Source organism: Ornithodoros turicata, chromosome 8 (genome assembly GCF_037126465.1).
Source record: "Ornithodoros turicata isolate Travis chromosome 8, ASM3712646v1, whole genome shotgun sequence".
Taxonomy (NCBI): Eukaryota; Metazoa; Arthropoda; class Arachnida; order Ixodida; family Argasidae; genus Ornithodoros; species Ornithodoros turicata.
The window spans coordinates 18,811,252-18,831,361 of NC_088208.1; the positions used below are offsets into that span (position 1 = coordinate 18,811,252).

Here is a 20,110-nt window from a genome sequence, read left to right on the forward strand (position 1 = left end):
AAGAAAGAAATGAAAATTGCTTCGATGGTCCCTGAACTGTACCCCCTTACTTAAAGAGATAGTTTGCTCTCGAAGCGTCAGTTCGTAGATATACGTTTCAACGTGTATACTATTCCCGGACTTACCGGTTCCTGCTTCACTTTTCGCCGACTCGAGCGCCATAGCGCCATTATTATTATTATAACTTATTACCGGCATTATAAATCATTGGAATGCACACGGTTTGGAAGTTGCGCGCAGAAAGACCTCTACACTGTTAAAACGGTCACTTCTAATAGAGGTTTACAAAAAACATGTATATATGCGAGTTTTATCTCTAAAAGTAAAAGGTACACTCTTAAAACGGTCACTTCTCAAGTTACCTCTGAAGACAGCCACAACTCCTGCTGTAGAGGTTACATAATCGGTAACGAGCTAAGACGAAACTCGCTGTTGGCCAGACGTTACAGGCAGCGTCATGATCAACCGCAAGAGTTACACGATCACAATGCGCTCGATGTAACCCGTAAATAAACTGTTACTCGTAAACGGGTCACGCTTGTGACGGTCCTGTGTGCACTGTGTCAGCGGAATAGTTTCAGGCAGGGAAGGATAACGGTAATGGTAACGAAAACAGAAACCGTGTACTACCGAAATTGGAGATGGTAACGATAACGATAACGGAAACACATGCCACGGTCCTCCATTACCGGAAACAGAAACGGAAACGAAAATTATCCTCCGGTATTGAAGTCGGGTAATGGCTTTTCCTGTTGTGCGATGAGATTTGAGTGACGTTTCATTTTATTTTCGTATTTTTGATAACTCCATTCCCCGTAATGCTCTAAATACTGCACGTGAGCATGGAAACAAAGCGCAATATTGGATCTCGAGGGTGCATTCCTCGCTTACCTCGCCTCAGTCCTCATAACTCCATGGCGTCAACGCCTGACTATACTCCGCCATCGCACGAGGATGGCAGCCTACGATTTTTAGCTTTTTTTTTTTTTTCATTTCACCGTATGGCAGAATTGTTTACTTCTGGGAGCGCCCCCTTATGAATGCGACATTGGATGAAGGTTACGCCCATCTTGAGTTGCTGGATTTAAGGTGACTGAAGACATGTTCCTACATTTAAAAAAAAAATCTTGCAAGATGTGGGCACGCCAACGACGTAAAATTACTTGTGTAGTGTGTAAGCTTGACACCAAAGCCGCACTTGGCCAAAACAGGGTGTTGACACAGCCGGACTGGCTGTCCTCCCGCAGTTCTGTAACAGCCTTTCCATTACCGGAATCATTCCATTTGCGTAACGGAAACGAAATTGAAAGGCTGCTATCAGAAACGGATAACGGAAACGAAAATATAGCAGTAAGTGAGATAGCCGTGGGTGTGTAACCGTTTAATGACTGTGACATGAGATGCAGGGAATAAACATGCTGTGATCAGTACGCAGCCAAGTCCAGAATGAGAACATGAAATACGCGCTCTCGCGCTTCTTCGTTAGCCACCAGTCGCGCCACCACAGTAAGGACAATGGAAACGGTAACGAAAATACGCCCACTTACTGTTCCCACCTTTCAGGTTGCTTTCTGCCGTGAAACGGAGTAGCCACACCCTATTTCATGAACTTCTGTGCACAAACATTACCACGTACACGGCGCAGAGAAAGAGCAGATTTGAGAATTAATTTCAGTGCATTGTCGGCATACTTTGGATCTTGACAGCCACCCACATCGAGGTATTACGCCACGTTGCGCAATGTCGTGTCAATGCTGGATTACGCTAGTTCGATATTATTTGAGACCTTTTACTTTTAGATGTAAAAGCGCATACACATTTTTGCCTCTATCACAAGTTACCGTTTTAAGAGTGTACGTGACGTCATGGTGAGGTGACCAATGACAGGCCGCTCCGTACTGCCGCCCTTCCTGAGAAGAAGGGGAGAGGGAAGGCGTTAACTGCGTATTCGTTCGCGCATAATTCGCGAACGACGTAACCGACGAATCCCGTTCCTTTTGTATCGCTGTCAAAGTAACGGAATCCTTGACTCCGCGAGGAAAAATTTTTGCACTTTAGCGCCCCCTTGATATTTATTTATTTTATTTAAAGTACCCCAAAGGCTCATCGGAGCGCTACATGGGGGAGTAGGGTGGTACATGCATGTCAGCAACACAAAAACGATGAGAGAGAGAGAAAAAAAAGTACAAAACACTGAACCAGTCATATTGCCTGGCTGGCACGAAAAGTAGAGCATACAATAGAAAAACATAATAGTACATTATAAAAAGAATACAAATATCAAACGGAAAGTTGGCCACGGAAATTATCGTAGTCAACGAGCTCAGCTAGGTCAGAGGGAAGATCGTTCCAGTTAATTGCGATATATTTATGATATACTTACTGCAATACTTATTATACTTCATATACTTATTACTGTAGGGTACCAGGGGAGACAATAAACAGGGGGACAAGTATGGCTTTCTCTTGAAAACAAAATGATGCAAGCCAGCCGATGTAAACTTTCTCTAAGTGACAGAATGGCGTGTGTTCTGTTGTGGTGCCTGCGGCTCAAGGTTGTGACTAGATGGCTAATTGATTGATTGGTTGGTTACAAGAAATGCAGGTGTTAGTCCCAAACTCCTCGGAACTGTACTCCAAGACGCGTTATTTATACGTAAAACAAATGAAGGGAAAGGAGGGTGGGTAAAAAAGAAGAAAGGGGTAAACTATACAAATCTATACACTTTGTGGGGGCATTTTGGATTTCTGTATTGAATGCTCATAAGAACTGCGATATTACAGACAGTGCGTTAAGCGCGTACGGTCAGGGACAGGCAACAGATCTTTAAGAGTACCCTTTCCATCATCATCCCCACATTCGTTCCCTCCCCCCCAAGGAAAAAAAAAGCAGTGGGGCAGTGTACTTCCACAACGGCAGTGATTCGCCCACATCGTGATAATCTAACGTGTGCGTTTGGTCAGGCACGGCTTCTCAACGCCATTTAAGAATGAATCCTCATGCCACTGACGCAGTAGAAGAGCTAACAATATCGACTCCCGGTATGAGACTTCCTTTCGTAATACCGAGTATTTCGTGTGGGTGATTACTCTTTTTGTGCTCGGCTCCAACTACTCTTTCACTTCAGCGTGGAGGTCGCTCAGATATCGTGTAACCTTTTACGGATTTATCTGGCACTTCGTCGACATTCCTTTGATCCGTGGTGATTACATATTCTTTATCTTATTCGAGATCTGTATAACCGCACTGCCCGAAGGCGTACTGCAGGGAGGTTACAAAGAAGAAGGGAAAAATAAATTTTCGGATAGAATTATTAGGAAGCAAAGCGAGCTAGTGATATAGATCCATACTGAAGGACCCTGAGACAAGGGACACGGAAAAAGGGGACAAGCACAACGAAGTCTCAAAATTTTTATTCAGCGAGCACATTACCCTGCTCTTCAGACAGCCTGCCAAAAAAAAAAAGAAGAAAAACGAAGAAAAGAAAAGAAAACTTATCTACGAGCGTACTGTAGTACTGGTGGTGTAATCTCTTGTATTACACGTGTGGTCCCAAAGAGAAACCCAAAGGTGGTGCTGACAGAACTGCTTGCGTAGTCGGTACGCTCAGAGGCGTGCGACGTCACGACTATTGGAGGGGGATTCTCAAGGGGGGAGGAATTGTTCTCCCTGCAACGGATCCCCTCCCACGTCGGCATCAGTGACAACGAAAAAGCTGACCAACTAGCATCTGCTGTACACCACAGTACTAGCCCTAGTTTGCCAACCCCGGGAGACAGCGACAGAAAATTGGTCATCAATGAGATAGTTCTTATGCAGCACCCTGGGATCCGGGACATCCTGGAAAATTATCGACTTGATCTCCCGTCGAAAGGACTTTTCCGCAGTACACAAATCCTGCTCTTCAGGTTGCGAACAAGAAGCGCTTTCATTAAAATCATAGTCATTCAAGATTGACAACTTCTTCATTCTCTAGACAAAGCAAACTGCATGCATTGTCACCAAATCGAAACTGTCTAACACATCCTGCTTCATTGCTGTGCATATATGATGCGGTGCATGAGAAATACTTTGGCCATTGCAGGAATTGTGCGTTGGATGATGTCCTACATCCCAGAGGCCCTTTCATGGAAAGACTCTCCAAAATTCGCAGCCCCGTCTGCTTTCTCCAGGAATCTGGCCTCGCTCAAAGGCTATGAGTACTGCTCGGACTTGTCACCAATTCTGGCGGTGACTGCCCTAGATCTTAACTTTCGGCCGTCATCATTCCTTCATCCGTGGTCACATCATCTCCCTTCATCTTGGCTACAGGACGCAGCCCACATAAGTGAGGCCAACAACGGCAAGCTGGTTCTTGTCACCGCAACCACCACCACCTATTTGTCTGTGTCCAGTCGTCCAAGAGTCGTCCTCATTCTCCTCTTCATGGTATTGACGCGGACCTCAACCGCATGTACCACTGCGCGCCTGAGGGGGGGGGAGTGATGTGGCGGCCCGTGGACGACGACGAAGCGCCTCTGCTGGCGCCCGCTACTGCACCTAGCAGCCAGTTCTACCGGCACCGTGCTAGCGTGAGGCCACGCACATCTGCCCGCTGGGACATTCCATCATCGCCGGTCAGGACGTGTTCCTCTACACGTCCTGAGCCAACTTCACAGGGAACTGTGAAGTCCTTGCTTGCTGTCCTTGAACTCTTTCAGTTTGGCAACAAAACCCCCCTTTATCAGAGGCGGCTGTGGGTCATAAGCCGGTTATTCCTGTAGATTGCATTCATTGCGACAACAAAGCTGACGGACAGCATCAATATGGCGCGCATCAGATGGCTGATAAGCGGATTCTGCATGGATTCAGTCTTTTTGGGCGGCGCAACGACGACTCTGACGTCAAAATAGGCTCCACCCACGAGGCGGCAAAAGATCAGAGAATGGCCAAACTCTCCCTATAAATGGCTCTGGACGAACCCTTTCGCCAGCTCCACCACCACCAGGTGATGACTTGATGTACCTTTTCGACTTCCTGGGTTTATCCCAAGACATAATTTCTCCACAGTCAACATCGGGGGACGTGGGTTGCAGCGACGTATCTATTCTTCTTTTATTTCTTCGTCCAGTTCCTTCGCAATGCTAAAAAAAAAATGGGGGGAACGAGAGAAAAACTACGATACTTTGGGGTCTTTCATCACGACAGGCGGTACTCTTTCCCGTTGCTAGAGGTAATTTGGTGGAAATATGATGACGGGCTTTACAGTCAGGACCGAAGCCCTAAATAATCCAGAAACATGAGCAGCGTACCTACTTTTGGGGGCAGTGCGTTGCTGAGCTGGATTTCACCACGTGGCAAGCAATGACGTCACGGCGAGAGGTCGAGTGTGCAGAAAGATCAATCTTAGAAGATGGCACGTGGAAATAAGCTGCGTGTGGGCAGCAGCGACGACCGTCCTTACGAAAAGAGGGGCTTGGACCAAAGTTGTATTCTTAAAAAAGTCGCAATTTTCATGGAAATGAAAACAAGACCGATTTATTTTATCTAAACCACAATTTATTTATTTACGTAAATTTATTACGCTGAATTTAGGTTTTACGGTCGTATTATGTTAATGACACTTACGAAATTTCGTGTAACGTTTTGGCGATCCGGTTTGCAGGGTAAAACAATTACGCTAACGAAAGGATTTTTTTATATTAATATTATAATATGTGATATAATATATATAATAAATATATAATAATAAATAATATATAATATTTAATAATTTCTGATTATTAATGAATGAATGAAACAATTATATTAATTAATGTAATATATTTGGCTGACCAAATCAAATTAAAAACCACGAAAAGATATTCTACAACGACCGTCCTCTCGGGCCTCTCCAACAGAGACAGCCTCCCTGAATTTTGACCAACGGTTTATTTTTTCGTACGACAATCACAACGCCTCTGAGAACTTGCGAGGTAGCCCGTGACATGATAGGTAAAATCAGATTTGCAGTAAAATCACGAGTTTTAAAAAAGTATAATAAATCCAATTAATTTGATTTAAATCATATTTCTTTGATTTAAATTGGTTTTATTTCACTTTAACCACACTTAACAGCCCTAGCAATCGGACATTTTTTTCTCCATGTTCATGAAGTACGATGACATGGCAATAACAATGAAAAAATGGCTAAGAAGTAAGCGAGCTGGTGAAGATGATGCATAATGTAAAAACCCCGAGACTATAGGGAACACGAAGGGACAGACACAAACACGAAGTCTCAACTTCGTGTTTGTGTCTGTCCCTTCGTGTTCCCTATAGTTTCGGGGTTTTACATCATGCATGGCAATAACACCTTCTGTTTCGTTTCGCCCATATGCGACACTGAGTAGCAGCGCGACTGTGCTTGCACCACGTACACAATCTAACTCGTCCCAGTCAATCCACTGATTTCTTCTCTTTTTCCTTTCTTTTTGCTTGCTTATCAAACTGCAAGCTCGTACAAGGTACTCAAAGGGTATATAAGGTCGGTTACAGGAATCCCAGACAGAAAGTAGAGTCCTAATGCAGTCCCAAATGCATGTAAGAGTAGCGCATTACTGTAAGGGTACTATTTTGACAGACCACCAGCATTAGCACTTAGCCCAACATGCTCATGCTCTTCAGCCCAACATACCGCGTATCCACTAAGCCTGATGTGTTTCTCCAGACTATAGGCATCTACGAAAGATGTGCCCCGGGATATCTACTGTCCTAAGGACAGAACACGTTGTGCAATGCGTTGCGGGCCATTGGTGTATTTAGTCTGCCGTTATTTAAACTATTGTCCCATTAACTGGACTCATTCATTAGTCAGACCCTCCTTGTTCTTTGTTATGCTTCTTGGTCATCTTGGAGTTGCATTTGCTCCGGAGTAGCTAGCCTGTCCCGACTTTGTCAGGACCTCTGATCTACATTTTTTTTTTTTTTTACTGTTCAATCAATCAATCATTATAACAAAGTATAGAAATTAGATACTAAACGCTAACACTTTAAAAGTATTTCAAAATAATGACAGTAAAGTACCACGTTATTTCGAAAAGTGTTTTAGATAGAGGAACTTATCGAGCGGAGTATTTAAGATAAGTCGATAAGTGTTTAAGTTACAAGTCTAGAATGAAGCACAGCGTTTCCTGTAGTCGTTTGCGTTACGACGTCTGGTCGGAAAGGAAGCAGTGTGGATACTGGGTACAACAGCAACTTTATTTCGAGATGATGAATGGGGAGTTTCATCGCAAGGGGTGATATTCTACCTCATCGTTGATGGTGATGAGGAAAATGAAATAATGAGCCCCAGCACAATAAGAATCGAAGTCCTATGGTGCCAAAAAAAGGTCAAAAGAGCTTTGGGGGCAGAGCATTGGTGGCGATGTGTCTATTAGGAAAAAAAGAAAAGAAAGTCCAGCCAGACGGAGGTCGGCTTGCTATTCAAAAAAAAATAATAAGAAGAAAAGGAAAGAAAAAGAAAATAGGAAAAGAAGAGAGGGAAAGGAGAAGAAAAAGAAGAAAATAAAAGGAAAGAAAAAGGAAGAATAAAAACGCACAAAACTAAAGCTGAAGTACTGGGTATGTTTAGGTGGCAAAATTGTAACAACGCATTATTAGTTAGAACGTTGCTGTAACGGACCTTTTTCACAGAGCCGTTTATAGGGAGAGTTTGGTCATTCGGAGGAGCCTAACTTGAACCGCGTCATGCGACGTCACGGCTAAGTGACCTCCCTCTCCGTGCTCTGATTGTTGTCCCGTCCTCAACCGGTCGCCGACGCCATATTGATGCTGCTCGTTGTTTACAATCCAAGGAGAGAAGACACGTGCGTACTTCTTGCTTCGAAAGCCTTTCGTCTTTGAACTCTTTCAGTTCGCCAACAAAGCCCCCCTTATCACTGGCGCCAGTGGGTCATAAGCCGGTTGTTCCTGTAGATTACATTCAACGCGACCACGAAGCTGCCGACCAGCTGGCGGACAGCATCAATATGGCGCCGATCTAGATGGCTGATCAGCGGATTCCGCTCGGATTCAGGCTTTTTGGGCGGCGCAACGGCGACTCTGACGTCAAAATAAGCTCCTCCCATGAGGCGGCAAAAGATCAAAGAATGGCCAAACTCTCCCTATAAATGGCTCTGCTTTTTCACATACGCGACATATCCTAGCGGCTTTCGAGCGAACCGCGCTCGGCGCGCTCCAAAACAGATCCGCGTGCCGGGTAGCACACAGGACCAAAACCGGTCCGCAGTGGGACCGACGAGATGGCGCCGTTCGTGCTGTCTCCCCCCACAGGTCCTCACTTCTGTCGTCCCCATATACTGCGCCATCTAGTGAAGACGGAGATAACACTCTCCGGCGTCTCAAGACCATGCGCATGCGCCTAGGCCGTTGTGAAAAAGGTCCATTGTTACTAACCAAACCCTTTTGTCACGTTTTGGAGCTCCTTCCTGCATTTTGAAGCAGTTTCTTCCTCGGAAGAAATTATTAGATTTAAATCGCGTCGAAGACCAGTGATTTAAATCTCGATTAAAATCAGTAAGATTTACATCGCGGCACCCTTGGTGGAATAGAGGGCGCTGGTGCATTAGACACTGAGCTGAAGAGATATATAAAAGACACCGTTATAGAATGTTCAATCCACACAAATTGCTCTTTATCAACTGTAACAAGAAAGCTGCTAAATGGTACCAGGAACATTAGACGACACGCTGTCAAAAAAATTGAAGAGCTACAGTCGTCACAATGGCGGCTTGGCCAGGCGCTTGGTGGGCAATATTTTCTACTCAATGGACAGTGACAGCTGATCGGCCGGCAAGTAGTGTAAAACTCCTCCTACAGGCCTCGGCTGATCAGAGGTTGCGGGTTCGAGAACCCATCCGACGACGACAGCAACTTGATGGCGGGTTACGAGCTGCATTAAATCGTCATGGAATCGCTGAATTATATCGCGATCAAAATCAATAACTTAAGTCGTGATCATTTTAATCAGTCCGCCCTGGTTTGGACATACCAGTGACCTTTGACCTTCCCAAGTGAAGTAGTGCTATATAAGAGAGAAACTGATGTTCTGAGGCTGGAACAACATAGAAGGGACAGATACATACAAAGCCTCAAATTGCCTAAGAAATCAACGATGAAAGATGAAAGTCACTGAAAAGGTTAGTCAGCTGTAGGGATCGAACCCACGTCTTCTCGATTACCGGTCCAGGGCTCTACCAATTGAGCTAAGCTAACACGCCTCTCCAGCGACTTTCGGGGTGCGTCATCTGAAGGGACGACAAACCAGCCACTCACTCTCACTCACCCTCCTTTCACTCTTACATTTTTTGCTCACTCATACACACATTCATACGACGGAAATCGACGCAAGCGGCACCTGTTGAACAAGAGAGAAACTGATGTTCTGAGGCTGGAACAACATAGAAGGGACAGATACATACAAAACCTCAAATTGCCTAAGAAATCAACGATGAAAGATGACCACTTGGCTTTCCGATGTCTTCGTCGCAAGCACGGATAGCTTACTGCGAGCAAGACACAGTCGCTTTTATCACTCTGCATAGAGTAAAACTATTCCTTGATTCCGTTCTCGTATTTCTTCCGCGAAATGCTCGTGAACGTTTTCGCAATATCTTCGAAAATTTTCTAATAATTGTCCGCTCGGAAACATTACCCGCCAGCATTAATTGTGCCCCGTCCTATAGCAGCTCAAGACTGAAACCGCCTGTCTGAAATAGAAGAAGAAATATATATATAGTTATCAATTATTCTGTCCTAAACAGAAGAGCTCAATATAGGAGGATGCCCGTATGACTGAAAGCTCCCGTAGCTCTCCGACGGGAACGTATCCAATATCTCGTCCAATCATATTGGAAGAAAGTGTATTTGAAATTTCTAGTCTCGCGCAAGTGGATTTGGGTTCGCGCTCGCGTTGCACTTCGAGGCTGCAGTCTTGTAGACTCCTCTAATTGCATTCCCTCGCTTCAAGTCCCGCAACGGATTAGTCTGAAGGCATTGGGGCAGGGAATTGCCTTTCCTGTGGAATGCGGATATTCCTTCCCCGTTCGCATGAGCGCGAGAGGAGGAGGAATTCGAAATAGTTTGTTTAATTCAGCGCGTACCATACCACCATCTCGTATTTCTATCTACACTCTCAATACAGAACTTCACCGCATAGCGTGTACCGTCCCGAATGTTATCGTTATGTCCCGTGATTGGTTAAAGACCGGAGGCGTACGCCTTTTTGTGATACTTATGCAGTCGTGTTAATTGTCATGGAGAGGAGTAGGCCCCGCGCTTTCCAGTAACCAGTAACTGGTGTAATATCATATCATTCTGTGCAGACTTGTGCCCGTTACTCCAAAAAAGTAATTGATTACCGTTATCGTTCTGGCAAAAGTTATTGATAACGGTTACAAATTACTCGGCTCAAAATGTGATTGAGTAACGAGTATAAAAGTAACGCGTCACTCGGGCCCTTACTTTCAATTCATGCACAAATTTCCGCCCCTGTGTGCTTCGAAAAAAAAAATAAAAATAGAAAATAAAAACCCAACTCCCACGTGATTGGGACATCTCAGATGGCGCGAAAGCATCGAGCGCGAGAAGTAAGCAATACTATTTTTTCGCTTACTATAGTACAAAAGTCCAACAGAGACACAGGAAATTTGTCACAGAGCACTGTTATTTTGAGTTAGCCTCTACTTCAAAAGTAATTGATTACTCGGTAATCGATTACTCAAAATTATAATCAGATTTGCTTGAAAAATTACTCGTTCAAAAATGTGATTGATTATACTCGATAAATTACTCAAAAAGCAATTGATTACAAGTAATGCAAGTACTTGTAACGCGTCACGTACAAGTCTGATTCGGTGTAATGGTTGGCCTTCACCGTGCTATGTGGTGAAGTTCTGTTTTAAGATTGTATAGGTTGGCTGTTGCGTGATCGCAGTGCCATCTTGGTTTGAAGCTATGAAGCTTGAAGGGACACAAATGTGCAAAGAACGTAATCCCCGCCGAATGAAAGATATCGTTACCTTGAGGCCAACACAAAAGGAACGGGATTAATCGGTTTCGTCGTTCGCGATTCATGAGCGGAGGAGGAGGAGGAGTGTCGTTGGGAGGAACCCGAGAGGTCTGCCTGCCTGATTAGGCGGCATGTTTCTCGGGAAGGGAAAGGTGGTGGAGAGGAGGAGAGGAAAGGGTGAAGTGGAAGACCGAGCCATGGGCCGACTTCAGGGGAACTGTGCCGGCATACGCCTATTACACATCTGAGGGAAACCCAGGAAAAACCCCAGACGGCACAGCCGGCCCGCGGATTCGAACCGCGGACCTCCCAGTCTCCAAGCGCACGCGTTACCGCTGCGCCACCGGAGCTGGTTCATGAGCGGAGGAAACCGCAATGCACGCTTTCCCTGTCCTGCTCAATCAGTGCGACAATGCGGAGAGACCTGTGATTGGTCTCCTTAACGGATTTGCCCAATTATCGCGAGAGATCGTTCGAGGAAGGCCAGAATAGAATAGAACAGAAATAGAAAAAAAAAAAATGGAAACGTATATGTCGCACCGGTGCGACCAGCTGTTCCATGATGCTTTATGTGTGAAGACCAATCGGAGGCTTCTCCGCGTGGTCGCACTTTTTGAGAAGAAGGAGAGGGAAAGCGTAAATTGCGGTTTCGTTTCCTCATAAATCACGTACGGCGCAACGGATGAATCCGATCCCTTTTTTACTGCCGTCAAGGTAACGGCGTCTTTCATTCCCCTCCGAAAAAAATTTTCGCTCTTTGGTGCGCCTTTAGCACATTTCCACACAAACTTTGTATCTCGTGGTGCCGTAATTTCGGGAGGACATATAGAGCCCTTTCAGGTACTCCAGGCTTTCTGAACAGCTAGCACAGCCCCTGAGACCACCTTCTGGCCATATATTTCAATTCTAGCAAAAAAAAAAAAAAAAAAAATACGACTCTGCTCATTTTGGAACTCAGTTCTCCAAATGACCTCCAAATGTGCCCTGTTTTGGGAAACCATTTTCCCGCGTCATATTCACTCCATCCTTTCTCTCTCTCTCTCTTTTATTGATAACTGCACCAGCAAAACTGAAGGGACAAATGACATTTCGCTGAACTTCCATATTTCAGAATTTAAAAGCTCATCCGTCGGAATGAATCAGGACAACGCCCCAAGAGTTTATTACTGCGACCATAATATGGCAAGCTTGATCCATAGAACATAACCCCAATTACTGTAATTCACAAAAGTATTTTTTTTTTCTGTTGAGCAAAACTTGACCACAATTAGCGTGGATATTTCTATTACGCCATACTGAAAAGGCATGAGTCTCGGCGCATCCAAAAACGGCGACAAACACAAGCGACTCAAAGCAGCACGTTTTCGTCGCACTTGAGAAATACATGTACAACAATGAGTGATAAAGGAAGGAGGAAAAATTATTAGGGGGGATTTTGCATCACGACACGATTAAATAATTCCCATTACACAATCACAAAATACTTCTTGCGCACTGCGCAGACTCCACCTGAATGTGTCTTTCACCCCACAATTCAAGTGCATGATTAGATGCTGTACAACAAGCCTCTGTTCCACCTGCGGTGTCGTTTGCGAACACCCAGCACATAGTTATGGAATGTGCACTCAGTAGAGTGCACATTCCATGAGAGTGGTAAGTTGAAAGTTCCTCAGTAGAGTGCACGCCCGCAAAGGCGGATACTTTGAGATGAGCTTGTCCGTATCAGCAAGAGGTCGCTCAATTCAGCTGCACTCATTGACCCCTATGAAGATCCCGTGCTCCATCGTCGGGTTCTTCACCTGTTCATGAACTTCCTGTGGTCCACTGGATTGCTCCAGACGCCTTAATTCCTTCTCGTATTTTCATCCTTCCTTCATCATCTTCACATAATGTTCCACGTACAACGAGGTAGGGTACCACACCACCGCGGTGAAACACCCCATCTCATCGTCATCATCTATTGTTGTCGTTGTTTTTGTTGTTGTAAGTTAGGTCTCCGATGAAGACGGAAGTACTGACGTGATAACTATTGCAAATATTTGAGCCAATCTATTTTGCAGACACCAAAATAAACACAAAATGAGAGAGACTGAACAGTGTGCATTGTCATCAAGTAGGGAACCTATCGCAGAACAGACCGGTGCGTATTGTCATCAAGCAGGGAACCTAACGAAACAGAATTGTGGTGTTTTGTCATCAGGAAGAGAACCTAACGGAACAAAACTGTGTATTAGCAAGCAAGGAACCTCACAGAAAAGAACTGTGCGTATTTTCATCAAGTATGAAACCTACATATGGCAGAACAAACCATTATGGCAGAACAAAATGTACAGGCAGTATTTTACGCAGCAATCTTCCGCACTCCTAGGATAGTACGCATGGGGTGTCGTTTCCTTTTAGTTTGGAACTAAGACGTGACTTGTGTGATATTCTTTTTCCTTATGAGTTGATAATGTTAGCGTAGCCACGCACAATTCTTCAGGATAAGTGTACAGCACGGCATTTGGTGGCAAATGCCTCCACCCCTTAGTTCGCTCACCCCCCGCTCGTCTGCCCAACGTTACCCCCCCCCCCCCCCCCCGTAGTTCAATTTTCGTTTACATTGATGACACTTTTAAAAAAATGCTGGATCCCAGGGTCGCGATCCTCTGTTTTTTTTTTTTCATTCGAGATGTGCGTACGGTTCTGGTTTCGATTCATGACATCCTATGACACGGTGAATGTGTGATGTGTCCTGTGTGTGCCCCCGGTGATTCCGCCACTTTACTCTAACTTGGGCGCAGCTCTTGAACTTTTGACCTACATGTTGAACTCCATTATCATCTCTGTTCGTCTCTGGACATCATCCTTTTGCGTTTTCATCATCTCATCATCGGCTTGAACTTTCTGTATTAAGTGTACTGGGGTAGCCAGTTTGACTTCGTCGAAACTCCCCATTTTTTTTCTTTATTCACATCACATCACATCACATCGATTCATGTGCATACCAAAGCTTGACGCTCTATTTTTCGAATTACGTGCCCGTTTCAGTTTTTTTTTTTTTTTCAAAGGTGTATTCGAATAATTATTGCCCCCGATTCTGCAGTGATCGCACTTTCCCGAAAACAGCTCATTAAAAGTTCATTAATTAATTTTAGGTAATTACTCCTTCGCGTGTCCCGCGCGGCCACAAAAAAATGATATCAGTGCCGCTCTCTCAGCCTTACAAAAAAATCTATAAAGGATTTAAACACACACACACACCGTATAGAGAACACGAGAAGAAACTGTAGCAGGAGAACGCCCCCTCTTCCTCACTCTTCTTGCACGATCGATATAATTTTATGTTCCAGGCACCGCATGTTGCTGCGGCTGTAAGTTGTAGATGGCAATCTCCCCCTGTAGCGACAAGGAGGCATCAGAGTGAACGCGGCACACTTTTGATTAAGGATCTTCCCGCGTCTGCATGCTCCTGTCACTCTGTGCAGCACAACCCTGTGCACCATGCGGTGACAGTTGCGGTACGCAATCAAATTAAACTAATAAAGATGGACCTACGGCAGTTTGTCACTAGAGCTGTGCGTCTAGGTTACAAGGGCTGTCCTTTACCCATTCGTGACGGTAAGCGGGTCTTTTATGCAAGATGCTGTTATCGATGCCCGTGTTACGCGTCTTGCCCTGTATCTGGGATGTTGCACGTAAGAACTGCACACGTAACTACTGCACGTAAGAACTGTACGTAAGAACTGCGTAGATTGTGCTGTTGTCATAACCTCTAGTAGTGTCTTAAGCGCGGAGATCACATTCAACGAATGCGAGTTCAACGTGAACAATAGTTATTTTTGCGAAGGGAACAAATAATGACATACACACTACAATATCTCAGACGAAGCCACCCTTTGAGCAGAACGAACCCTACGTGCCTAAACAACTCCCTGAAAGGTCGCAAGGAGGACAACGACTTCGCACCAGGGTTGCGGAATGGGGCCACCAATTCCATTCCAACTCCATTCCGAGGAATGGAGATTTGTGGCAATTCCATTCCTTTCACTTCCTCTGAATGAAAAGGTACGGCCAATTCCCACTCCTGGAATGGGCTTGGCAACACCGTTCCGTTCCGTTAATTCCATCAATAAAAGAAAAGAGACCGGTAACCGTACTGGCTAGCCCAGCAGCCATCGGGGCGCCCAGACCATTCCAATTCCATTCCAATTCCATTCTAATTCCATTCCTGCCAAAAACTGCCTACTTCCATTCCCATTCCATTCCTAGGAGAACAACAACATATATATGGTGATGATGAAGTGGGGAGGTTTTCCACTCCAGTCCTAGGACAGTTTCCGCCACTCCATTCGAATTCCATTCCGAGCTGTGATAAATCCGGAATCATTCCAGCTCCGGAGTGACCACTCCGCAACCCTGCTTCACACTCACGCAGTGCTGTCTTTTGACGATTGCTCTTAGAGAAGCTGCTCTAAATATTTTCTTTTACCACGAGATACGAACATACTACCTTCAGGAACTGTCAAAATTCAATGCTATAATATCAATGAAACAAATCAATAAATGTTACAATGTTCAACGCAATATTACCAGCGGCATGGCCGAGCGGGTTAAGGCGCCCCGCCTGTTGGTGGTAGCGAAGGTCGTGCTGAAGATTGGGAGGTGGTGGGTTCGAATCCTACCACCGGCTGTGCTGTCTCAGGTTTTCCCCGGGTTTTCCAAAGCCTTTCCAGACGAATGTCGGCACAGTTCCCCCTGAAGTCGGCCCAGGACGCATACTAATCCCCCTGCTGTCCTCTCTCCGTCTGTCCACATCTGTACGCCGCTCATAGCCACAGTTGCTTCGCGGCGCTAACGCAGATTTTTTTAAAAAAATGCAATATTCAATGCTAATACTTCCTTTAGGAAGCGCACATTTCCTGGGAAAATTAGTTTACAAGTTTACATTAGTTTACATTTAAAGGAAGTTGTTGCCGAGAAGTGGCTTTCCTGCGCGTTCCCTACTTAGGATCCAGGCGGTGAAATATCAGACCCAGAAGGGTGACCGAATGGACACTGTACCAGCTCGTACGTGGAATGTCCGAGACCGTGCAAAGTTTACCAGGTGGCAGGGTCGAGTCCCGCAGCGGCCTGTGGTTTCCGCGGGCTTTTCGGCAGAGGGATATAGGCGAGGTCCGCCCACGATGGTCGCCCTTCTCGGCTGTCTTTATTGGCTCATCCAATCAATAGGTTCGGTTTTAGCGGATGACGAATAGTTTCGGAATCAGTACGAAGCGAAGAAAGCGAAACCGAAACAATATTTTCTCCTAATTAGCGGACGTAGTATTTTGAATAAACGTGCCATATATTTTTTTTTTATTCCCAAGGAATACAATTTTTAACTGCATCCGGCGTTATACACGCACGGGTGTGCCTTCTTTTGCGCGGGGACGATGGGGGGGGGGAACAGAAATTGTTGTTTGCTCAATTTAGCATGCTCGAAGAACTTCGATTTGGCAATCGTCTGGCATTGTTCAAAAACGGCGAAGGTACGTGCTTGCGTTTTCAATGAGAATCACCACCAGAAGGAATTTGTTTTCTTTCTTTTTTTCTTTTCTTCTTCCCTCCCCCTTTTGTTTCCCCCTCCCCCTTTTTTTTTTCGGCTCAATCTAGAATCAGAGTTCCGTGTCAAAGCAGTGGTGCATGTCTCTCTGTTGCGCATCGAGCCTACACCGACGCGTTGTTCTGCATGCACACCAAGAGTCAGACGCGCATGAACACGGAGAAAATCAAGCGGCTGCAGAGGCCTTCTTTCATCACCATACTATTCGCTGCCAGTTGGACCTATAGGGGGTGACACCGTCACCTTTCTAGTGTGGATAACACGCCGGCCGATGTTCGGTGTTGATGGTTCTTTTCAGTAATTCTTGCGTATATTCACGGGAAGATTACTTGTGCTGCGATGGTACGATACTGTTCGGTTCCCCAATGCTCCACTGCACTGAACGCGGAAAATAAACGTGTAAAAAGCAGACGACGCGAGGAAACTATATACCCACAATAAGGTACGTAGTTCATCATTTCTCCGCAGCGCGCAGACACCGTTCGATCTCGGGGCGAGTCGGGCACGGACAGACGTAAAAAGAATTAGAGATAAACTGATGTTCTGAGGCTGGAACAACATAGAAAGGACAGGTACAAACAAAGCCTCAAATTGCCTGAGAAATCAACGATGAAAGGTGAAAGTCACTGAAAAGGTTAGCTAGCTGTAGGGATCGAACCCACATCTTCTGGATGTGAGTGAGAGTGAGAGAATGTGATGATGAGTGAAAGGAGGGTGAGTGAGAGTGAGTGGCGGGTTTGTCGTCCCTTCTGATGACGCACCCCGAAAGTCGCTGGAGAGGCGTGTTTGCTTAGCGGTCACGCTCTCCGCGAGCTCCGCTGTTCCAATGGCCCATGGCCAGGTTTCTGTTCTTTCTGTACCTGCTTCTGGCTCTGTTCCCCCGTCTACGGCTGCCCCGGAGTCTGCCGAATACCCTATTATTCTGCCCCGTTTCTCGTCCACCCTGGATTTCAGCCTATGTACTGTTCTCCACGCCGATGTCACAGGTAGGCCTTACACCGTGGCGGATTTTAAGCTGGCCCTTCGATCCCTTTTGCAATTTTCCGACATTGAAGACCTTGGACAATATCAGTATAACCACGTCTGGCTCTTGCAATTTAAAACTGCCACTGCCAAGGACCACTTCATGACGCATCGGAAGCTCACGGTCAAGGGAAAGAAGTGCATCATCCTAGAAGCCACTAATCCGGTCCTGCAATTGCGGCTGAACTGGGTTCCCTCCGCCGTTACAGAGCGTGACATACGGGCTGCTTTTGTGAACTACGGCAACGTGGAAGAAGCCAGTAGAATTACTTGGTCGGACCCTGACCTTGGAAAGATCGGTTCCCTGTCGCGCTCTGTGAAACTGCGCCTAAAAAAGGACGTTACTGCTATGGACGTTCCGCACCTCATCACTATCTGCGGCACTCAAGTGCTGGTCTTGTGTAAGGACAGGCCGCAACTGTGCCTTCGGTGCAAGCAGCTAGGTCACATACGCCGAGAGTGTAAGGTCCCTCAGTGCAGCAGTTGCAAGCGCTTTGGTCATGAAACTGCCTTCTGCCCAAGGTCGTACGCCGCCATCGTGTCCGTACAGGATCGTGAGGAAGACCTAATGGACCATTGTGACGATGAAGATGTGCTTCTGGTGAAGGAGGCGCCTCCTCGTCAATATGCGGCGGAGCCTGTGTGTACGGAAGTCAACGGTGGACTTGTTGATACAGGAACTGTCCCGTCTGATGGCGGAGCCGCAGCCGTGACTCCATTTCCGGACACGAACACTGAAAGTTGTATGGGCACATCCACGTGGGCAGAAGACATGGACTATCACGACAGTGTGACCAAGAGAAGGCTCTCCTCATCGCCTTACCGTGCTGCCGTCAAGACCTTGAGAGTGTGCTCTTCAAGTGACATCCAGGAGGATTCTAGTGACACCCTAATTGCGGTCACGCCGGCGTCAGGTACCCAGGTATCGTCACCGTCTGGCAATCCCGCCTCGCAGGACACCGGGAGTGGGAAAGCAGCGCAATGGACGACGGTAGCAGCCCGCCGTGGACGCAGAAACCGGCACCGCACGTCATAGAGGGTCTTAGCTTTTCGGCTCGGGTCCAGGGGAAGATGTGCTCGTGCGAGTCAGGAAGATGCCTGTAAAGGCTAAGGTGAAAGATTTTTCTTCCACCTACACACCGGCACTCTACCTCTGCGCGCTTGGCTGCGAGAACGAGTTTTCTTCGTGGCTTTCAATAACTACAACTGGTTGCTTTCTTCTTCTGGGACGTCTTCCAGCATGCCTTCAAGAGGAACATCTACCTGAGTGCGCGGGCTATTCGGTACCTCCCGATCCGTCCAGAAGGCGAGCTCCCGTGAGACGTACTTATTTTGTTAGGTAGTGCGGAGGACCCTATCTGGCTCAAAGTACTTGAGCTTGTTCTGTCAAGCCCCACGGAGTATCAATGGACTGACCCTGGTCCTCAAGTCACACTCACACTTTTGTACATACTTCATCTCATACCGCATCTTGCATTGTAAATAACATCTACGTCTTGAACTGTAACAGTGTGAAATAAACCGTTCTTGGAAAAAAAAAAGTGTTTGCTTAGCTCATTTGGTAGAGCCCTGGACCGGTAATCCAGAAGATGTGGGTTCGATCCCTACAGCTAGCTAACCTTTTCAGTGACTTTCATCTTTCATAAAAAGAATTGTTCTGTCTTCTTGCAGCCAAACCATAATTTTTTTCAATTATTGTTATTACTGTTCTATTTCTGGTGTTACAGAAATGTGGACCAGCTGCTAGAGGCAGAAACCTGACAAGGCAGCTGGACCGACACAACCAACAACAAACACAACAAATTTCAGTATTTCTTCCGTTTTGAGGTAGAACCTACGTCCTTCCGGTCATTTACGTTGACGACACTTAAATTTCATGCAACGTTCTGGCGTTACGGTTAGGTGCAGGGTTAAATCGATGCAATTGATTCATTAATAAAAATGGGCATCTAGTCTTAACGGCACGCTTTCGTGCAACGTCTGCACTTAATTACGGGCACTTCACCACAACTTTATTCTACCTTCCTCCTTCGTAGACTCGAGGGCATTTTCATACTTTGTCTAGTCACGTATAATTAAGTTGAGTTAAAAGTCACCAAAGTAAATTGTGCGCCAAACAGAGATGCTCCGTATTTTCTCTAATCAGAAATATATGGTCACCGTATGCAGAGGACGCGTATTAACCCCATCAACCGGAATTTCCCTTTCCTTCCCGCTCTCCACATCCGTCTGTATACGTCACGCATAGCCACTGTTGCTTCGCGGTGCTCACACCGATTCACACAAAGCTATGAGGGAAATGAGGCCTGCAAGCGAAAGTCGGACGGAAGGTGGTCACCTAAATTGAGAATCACATACCCAGAGTATATATACTGACGGACGAGCAAGTCTCCTTACCACCCGCAACGGTCTCACAAAAGTATATACCATGCGGAGCACGTAGCCGCGTTCTCATATTTGCCGGAAAATG

General features: G+C 46.0%; 1 protein-coding gene and 1 non-coding gene across 2 annotated transcripts in view; both read right to left on the bottom strand.

Moving 5' to 3' along the window:
• The window catches only part of LOC135366026 (corticotropin-releasing factor receptor 1-like), a 248,136-nt gene that overhangs the window by 130,087 nt on the left and 97,939 nt on the right, over nucleotides 1-20,110 (bottom strand). The gene's annotated exons all lie outside the window — the stretch shown is intronic.
• Nucleotides 9,166-9,238, bottom strand: Trnat-ggu (transfer RNA threonine (anticodon GGU)). Its single transcript has one exon. It is a non-coding gene; the product is annotated as a tRNA-Thr (tRNA).